We start from the raw sequence: 8,712 nt of genomic DNA on the forward strand, positions 1-8,712 counted from the left end.
AGGCCATGTGGTCAAAAGCCTTCTCGGCATCTAAAAGAATTACGGCCATATTTTCCCCATTAGCCTCTGCTATATCCAGTAACAATATCACCCGTCTAATGTGATCAGTGGTTCCTCGGCCAGGAATAAAACCATGCTGCCATGGCGAAACTAATTTGATTATAAACTTCTGCAGCAGGTTTGCTAAGACTTTAGAGTATATCTTCGTATCGGAATTTATTAATGCAATGGAGCGATAGGAACCGGGTAGCTCTGATGGCTTTCCTTTTTTGGGGAAAATTATTATATCTGTTTCCTGCCAAGAGTTAGATGGAATTCCCTGATACTGTACATTCAAAAATAAATCATGTAATATTGGAGGAATGTTAGACTGGAGCAGCTTGTAGATTTCAATAGGGATTTTATCTGGGCCAGAGGCCTTTCCTGAGGATAAAGAGTTTATTGCAGCTATTATTTCTTCCAGTATAAATTCTGCTTCCAATTCTGATCTTGTATTTTCCTCGATCTTACTCATTCCTATATCCCGCGTCCCGTTTTGTTGAGGTAAATCAATCAGATCTGCTTGATATAGTTTTTGATGAAATTGCTCAAAGACCCCTATAATTTTTTCCGTATTAGTTTCATATTGGCCTTCACTACTCTGTATTTTCATTATGTTATTTCTAACCACTCTCTGCCTGGTTCGATGGGCCAACAATCTACCTGCCTTTTCCCCATATTCATATATTTCCTTCTGGTGTGCCTGGTAAGTCTGAGCCACTTGTACCTGAAAGAGCTTATTTATTTCTGCTTTTGCAGCGGCTATTTTAATCCTCGCTTCTCTTGATATCTCCTGTCCCCCTTATCTATTGATTCAGTGTGTATTATCTCTAATTGAGCAAGGTTTACCATTAATGCGTTAAGCTTATTATGTCGTTCTTTCCTTTGATGTCCTACATAGCTTATCACTTCACCCCTAAACCTGCTTTAAAAATATCCCATACAATAATTTGTGGGGTACTGTATCTATTCATATTGCCAATCACAAGGCTGCAATGGCAGCGTTGTGATTGATGAGGACAGTGCCCAGCCGGGCACCTAATGGGTGCAGCCTACATAGAGAAAAGGGAGAGTGCCCATGACTGCTTTGGAAGGCCCCAGAGGGCCGACCAAACAGTCAGGGCCCACACCAGTGAGCTAGTCACTCCTCCCCTGCTTTCCAGAAGACCCACCCACCCACCCGCCCTCAACCAGGCACTTCTGCTTTCTCGCAGTGCGAGAAGCAGAAACATAAAATGGTAGTTTAACCATTTTATGTTTCTGCGTCTTGCACTGCGAGAAACAGTGGGGCAACACCCCTCCACCCCAACGGAGGAGCGGCCCCTGGTTGTTACTGTTCTGGTCTCGTTTTGTCCAACGTCGACTTTGATGGCACCCCCTCTCATCGATAGGTCACCATTCATTACGGTTTGGAACGCTCCAACCGAACAATGTGAAACCCGTCGCAAGACCCATCTGAATGTCAGGCTTTTTCAGCTGGTATGCAGTCCAAAAAAGACTGCCACCAATCAGGCAATCTCTTTGTTCTACAGCGACAGACTTGGCTACTACCCCTACATTGATGAGGTCACAGGTGAGGCTGTTAAAGGCGGGATACCTCAGTTCATTCAGTTCACTCATCATTTGAAGAAAGCTGCAGAAGACATTAGCTTTTACATACCAGTCAAAAAACAAGCTGGTCTAACAGCGATCAACTGGGAAGAATGGAGGTCATCTTGGGTCCGAAACTGGGCATCGAAAACTGTGTACAAAAAGCACTCTGTGCAGTTTGTTCAGTCAAAGAATCGCACCCTCTTCCCACAGGAAGTGCACTCCATCGCCAGAACCATATTTGAGGCAGCATCCTAGTTTATAATAAGAGAGACACTCTCATTGGCAAAACGTCTGAGGCCAGACAAGCAATGGGGGTTTTCCTCTTCCCAGAATGTTATAATTATGATTATAAACAGAAACAGAAGGATTATACCGGACATTGCCTGGAAATAGAAAAGAAAAGAAATTATGGACTCTGGTGACTCTGGCTGGAGAGCACAGCGCTTTATCCCAGTATTTAGCTGGAAACAGAGTTGAAATCTTCACGATAGTCATTATACAGATATGAACAACATGCAGATATTGTATATAGGATAAATTACTGTATTGATATAGGATACAGGTTTTTTGTGCCTTGGTTGCCAGTGCTACTAGAAATGGGTTCAGTGGTCAATAGCATTTTCCTCCTGATTGACCTCCTTTGGCCAAAGAACACATTGGAATTTTCTTCTAGCAAGAGGAATCTCCACCACAAAAATTGTGTGCTCATCATTGACAGATCTTTTGTGAACATGATGGGTCATAAATGGGTGATCCAACATTTATCTTACCGTCCTCAAACAACAATCAGTAGCACTCTACAAGCCGTGGCTTACCAACCCCTCCACCCTTGCAAAGAACCTCAAGGACCAAACTGCAATGTAGATGAAAATTAGATGAAAATTAGGTCTCAGTATGTTTTTGATTTTCAGACAAAACATTTTCATGCCACTCTACTTGGTCTCACTACCAACAGTTAGAGCTCCTAATATACAAAAAGTCTAATCTCAAATCATGTCTCTGTTGGAAACTTACATATGCAGTGCTAAAGAACAGTCTTTTAATATAATCAACCATTCAGAAGACAATCCCTTCACTCAAAAGCATTCAGTTCCAACTACACACCCTCTTATGTTATAAAGTTAAAACAGTTAAATAGAAGGAAACCCGTTATGGAGAAAAATAACCACTCATCTTGTCTCATATGTAATTGGAAAAACATAATGAGCCAGTTATTAATTTTCTTGGTGTACCTACAGAACCAGAACACGGTGAAATTTCCTAGCCACACCAAGCTAAGTAGTCTTATTTGCAGGTTGTGGGTTTTCCGATTAGTTAACACTGCTTAGTGGAGTGAGGGAGCATGGGTGTTACAATCCTTGATGAAACCCATGTAAGAATGGTCAGTGTCATCTCCTGTTTGAGAGCTTTCTGTGTGGAAGGTAGCGGTAGAGAATAGGTCATTCAATTTCCTCTTAACCCCTGACAGTATGGTAGGGGTTGTTTGTGTTTCTAGTCTTCACTGCAGAGGGTTCCTCTGGGTGGATTTGTTTACCCATGAATATATGTCAACCTTTGAGTGCAGTGTTCCCCAATCCCCAAATTGTCTAACACTGCCCACGCATCTCCTTTTCCCAACACCTCCATGTAGCTACTTCACCCATCCACTAAGAAAAAATCAAAGATTCTCTTGGATGTTTACTTGCAAAATTCAAGCTAGTTTAGTTTTACATAAACAGTGTACTATTCATTAAGTACCTTCTGGAAAAAAAATCTCCATTTTGGAAATATAGAATGTTATAAAAGAAAATATGTATTGTACAGCTGAATATATGAAGCATTTATTGTTTATAAGGATACATTGTAATCCAATTGGTTTCAGTATAAAGGTGCACAAGGTAATCTACATACTGTGCACATCTATAAGAATAAAGAGCTCCACAGAAATCAAAATAGTGGCTGAAGGACAGAACATATTCAAAGATTATGTACATCATATCACATTGGTCAGTTGCGCTCAACATGCCAATATTTCGATCCCATTCATGTTAATTGCCTTCATCTGGAGTACCACATTGTATTTGATATTATACCAGCAGTGGAAAAACTAAGAGAAGCCATACATAAATTAATGCAACAGGCTAGAGGTTAGGCAGAATTCTCTGCGCTAGCTGGGCATATCATGCTATAAGATGCTGGAGGTTTCAGCTCTCTTATAATATGCAGGCTGTATGGATCACACTGGAACAGACTAGAGGTGAATCTGGACTATACCATATGCTCCATACAGATCATTACGAGCAGACTGGATATGTAATATAGATCTCATACTACAACAAACTAGCTCTGTATTGTGCTTATCCTAGCCCAAACAAAGAATAAATTCCTAATTGTAGCAGCTGTAATTATTATGCAGTCTGTAGATCAGTTACCCTAGCAGATCTTAATGCTTGGTAAATATGGTTTTTGTTCTATACCATTTAATAATTGTTCATGCTTTAATGCTACTAATGCCTTCTGATGTATACCATAGAAATCATTTTCATGCTCTCATGTCACTAATGTCAAGCATTTGTTTTTGACCAATGGTATTTCACTTGTTACATTGAACCATTGTATTTCCAAGGTGATCTCGTAAACACTATTGGAGAAAGTTTGGCTTTGGGCATCTCTGGTGTTGTGATGTGGGGCCATCTCGGTTTTGCAAAGAGTGTGGTATGTCACATCACTTGTTTTAGTTTATTTTCTTTTTTGTAAGACCTTATAGCTATAACTATTTAGTTGAAATTGCCATTTTATAATTGGACACAGAATGTGTATTCAGTAATATGTGCTCAGGAGTGGAGGCGCGACATTCGTGAAGACGGTGCACCATCATCAGCAGCGCCACCATTAAGTCATTTCCAGATCACTCCTACTGCAAGACTTAGATATCTCTAACCCATGCAATTCTTGCTAAAGCTAAGAATTAAATATGGTACCCAATGTTTCCTAGAAACCACTTAATCATACTTGGGTAGTAAAACAAATGAAAAGGGAGAATAATTAACAATCCCGGTATATTCAAGTGTCAGGAAGAGCAATGTATAGGTAGATATATTTGTATTCTCTGAAAACATTAGACTACTGTTTAGACTGAAAGGCCAGTTTGAGGGATTTACCCCCTTAGCTGCAGCCCTTGGAGGTAGAACTGGTGACCTGACCTGCTCCGATGCTGTTGGATAGGCCTGACACTAGGAGCCACTAATTCAGCTGAAATAGTTCATGAACTCCTCAGCACTACCCAACATCTTACACTTCAAAGTAGTTTCTTACTTCATTCTGCTGCTTCCGCTGCTTGTTGTACATAGATTACACTTTTTGTGTGCTTTTAACAGTGATTTAGCAGATCTGGATGTGAAGTATAGGGTGGGTACTCAATCGAATGTATGACGGTATTCTGCAAGCCGGAATCATGCTGTGCCTTCACAGCATCGTCATTAGAACAAACTCGTCTTTAGTACTCATTCGTTTCGTACGCAAGTCGTTATAACAACTTGCCTTAGCGGGGTGGTGGATTTTGGAATAGCTTCATTTACTATTATTGCATTGCGTTGCTATGTTGTTCTGCACTGTTGTGTTCTGTTTTAACATTAATTTTCTGTTGCGCCCGGTTTCTTTTTTGTTGCATTATGTTGCTTTATTTTGTAGAGTTGTGTTCTGTAGTGCTCCGTAAGTGCTTTAGAGATATCAATAAATGCTGCTACATTTCCAGCCAAAAGTATCATTTTCTTAAAAGTTCCAGTGGCAGACAATCTCACACCACTGACTAATGTGGTAAAATAGTGCTTCTCCAGCTCTACAACTCTCAAGACACCAGTTAACGCAAAACTACGACCAAGACCATAGGACTGTATCACATAAAGTGAGCAGTTGGGGAGTTACTTAGAACAATGTTTGCAACAGTTTTAGTGTGACTGGTGTATTCAGTACCTGAATAGCCCTAGCAGTGCTAGTTTACCACTTTAGACAGTGATGAAATATTGCCTGTCACCCAGATGTTCAAACCGTATGCTACTTTTTGCTGGAAATATAGCAGAATTTGTTGACTGATCTAGAGTAAGCAACTGAGCATAATGTAATAACATACACAAAGGATAACACAGTTAAGGTACATCACAATGAAACAGTCAATACAAAACGTAACACAACCAGAGTACCTGTACTGCTCGATTTTCCCGGCCTTTTTGTGTTAAAGGGTGACTAGTGTGACTTCAGTCTCTTACCATCCAAGTCTAAGGGTTAGAGTAGTGAATGGAGCCTATCTACTAGACACTTCGACATGATTCTGTGCTCTTCCCCATAGATCAGGGCTTGCACATATAGCCTAGGGGATAGATTCGTTAGTATTAGGGATAACCTGTCCTGTAGTGAGGGTATTTCATGGAGCTGTGCTGAATGCAGGCCTGGTAGGCCTCAAACGGGAGAGACTCCATCTCTCTTTCTGCTCCGGCAGCTTGGGATTCTTCTAGGTCAAGAGTTATGTTTTAGTTATGAGGTGTTATTCGCTTGGAGAGAACCGGTTCAGGCCGGCCCTTATCGAAGGATTGTATTTTTCTTCATGCCGAAGACACTACATCAGGCCGGCCGGCTGGGAACGTGTCCTTGGTACGGGGAGGTACAAGAATTTGGTGGGCGGCAGGTTACGGGCCGGAATTTTCCATGAGGAAATGCACCTCTATATTAGTGAAAGTCTGAGGCAGTTACATGTTCAGTCCGTAGGCGGCATCTAGCCGTTAGCAGTAGAGCTACTACTTATTCCAGGGAAGACAGACGCCATCTTGAAGGCGGAGAAGAATCGAGAGACAGATGCTTTCGTAACAGAATAGCCAGAGAGGAGAGAGTAGCCGATAAGGAAGAGGTCCCAGTGACTCGGAGAAGGGTGATTCCAGGCGAGCCGAAGCACAGACGAGAAGGGAGCCTAGATGACCACTGAGTGCAGGCTACATACTACTAAGGTGATGTCGACCCTTTCTTATTAGAGTGTACAACTTAATCTTACACTTTTCCTTGCAGGTTATGTGTTATATCGTAATGTTATGTGATTGTATGTGTAATGAGTAATAAAGTATCCAGTTTGTAGTGAATCAACATGTGCTGCGTGTTCTTGTATAAGAGGGTAGCTTATTCTTCTAGTCAGCTGTGACTTGACATGAACAGATGTTAACCCTGATCAGGTAAGTGGTAACTGAATAAGGGAGAGAGGAGCCCCTCGAACCAGAGAACAGGTTGTGCTCAAACTGGCAGTTCTTGTGTGATCTGATAAATAGTTGTATGTTATGGTAATCATAGGATGAACTTGTACTGAGGCTGCCGTCTGGGCAGGAAGTCCTGGGTCCGTCTGGGACCGCGAGGCTGAGGCTGCCGTCTGGGTAGGAAGTCCTGGGTCCGTCTGGGATCGCGAGGCTGAGGCTGCCGTCTGGGTATCAAGTCCTGGGTCCGTCTGGGATCGCGAGGCTGAGGCTGCCGTCTGGGTAGGAAGTCCTGGGTCCGTCTGGGACCGCGAGGCTGAGGCTGCCGTCTGGGTAGGAAGTCCTGGGTCCGTCTGGGATCGCGAGGCTGAGGCTGCCGTCTGGGTAGGAAGTCCTGGGTCCGTCTGGGACCGCGAGGCTGAGGCTGCCGTCTGGGTAGGAAGTCCTGGGTCCGTCTGGGATCGCGAGGCTGAGGCTGCCGTCTGGGTAGGAAGTCCTGGGTCCGTCTGGGATCGCGAGGCTGAGGCTGCCGTCTGGGTAGGAAGTCCTGGGTCCGTCTGGGATCGCGAGGCTGAGGCTGCCGTCTGGGTAGGAAGTCCTGGGTCCGTCTGGGACCGCGAGGCTGAGGCTGCCGTCTGGGTAGGAAGTCCTGGGTCCGTCTGGGATCGCGAGGCTGAGGCTGCCGTATGGGTAGGAAGTCCTGGGTCCGTCTGGGATCGCGAGGCCGCCACTTGTATTATAAGAGGTCTAGATATATATATATATATAGTAGGAATTCCCTGTCCTTAGGTGGTATATATCTGTGGTTACTTGTTGTGAATAGGCCCTAGGGAGAGGGTAACGTTCTGGCTGGGTTAGAGAGGCTCTGATGAGCGGGTTCTATCTGATCCGAAAACCCAAGCAGAACATTTGGCGTCACGAACCGTTTTCGAAACCTGTGTGCGTCGTGTTGTATCGTGTTTGCTTTCGGCGTGTGCGTGGTTTTGTTTGTATATTCTTTGTGGTATACTTGTGTGTCTAGCTTTTCTTCTTCTTTCTTTTCTTTTTCTTTCTTTTCTTCTTTCTTTTTCACGATGTTTTCTAGAAAATCTAAATCTACTTTTAAGTTGCCCGTTGATATTCCCGGCTGGGATTCAACGCCTTATGAAGCCTTAGCCCGTGAGTGGGCTGATTCTACTGGTTTGAGTGAGAATTGGAATTCTTTTTTGGAGCTGGCAGAGCCGGCTAATGTGATTACTTGCTTACAGAAGGCGCCGGTATCTAAGGGTGATGAGCTTCCCATTTTAGGGCGCAGAGGTTGGATTGTTCTGTCTGCGTACAGGCTTCTCCATGAGAGTTTGTTGAAGTTGCAGAACTTGCATAAGGATTTGGAAGCGAACTTTGTTGAGATTCAGAATGCTCATACTTTGTTACGGTGTCAAAATAAGTTGCTTGCTGACAAACTTGAGACGTAGCAAACTATTGCCGAGAGAGCGGCTGTGCGAATTGCTCGTTATAAATACAAGAATCGGCGTGGTCGGGTTTCGACGCGGAAGGTGCGTCTGGTCGTGGCGAAAGCCGGACTGGATTGGAATCCTGATGAATGGGATGGTAATATCTGGAACTCGAGTGATTCTCCTTCCTCGGGTGAGGAGTCTGTCAAGCGCGAGTCCTCTCGCTCCCGCCATGATTGTAAGCCTGTTTCTCGCACCTCTGATGGTGCACCCCGTGATTGCGCTCGTTCTTCGAGTGGGGTCGATGCTCCTTCCACTGATTGTTCCTCTACGTGTACTGGTCGAGCTCCTTGTGATGCTCATCCCGCGGTCTCGGCGCATCCAGTTTTTCGTCGGAAGTTGCAGCAGTCTCCCGCTGCTCCGCAGGGTGTTTCTTT

General features: G+C 43.8%; 1 pseudogene; it reads left to right on the plus strand.

The window, feature by feature from the left end:
• Positions 1–1,293: 1,293 nt before the first annotated feature.
• LOC146856167 (hyaluronidase pseudogene) lies at positions 1,294–2,123 on the plus strand (annotated as a pseudogene).
• Positions 2,124–8,712: the final 6,589 nt, after the last annotated feature.

Source organism: Triturus cristatus, chromosome 4_1, assembly GCF_964204655.1.
Source record: "Triturus cristatus chromosome 4_1, aTriCri1.1, whole genome shotgun sequence".
NCBI lineage: Eukaryota > Metazoa > Chordata > Amphibia > Caudata > Salamandridae > Triturus > Triturus cristatus.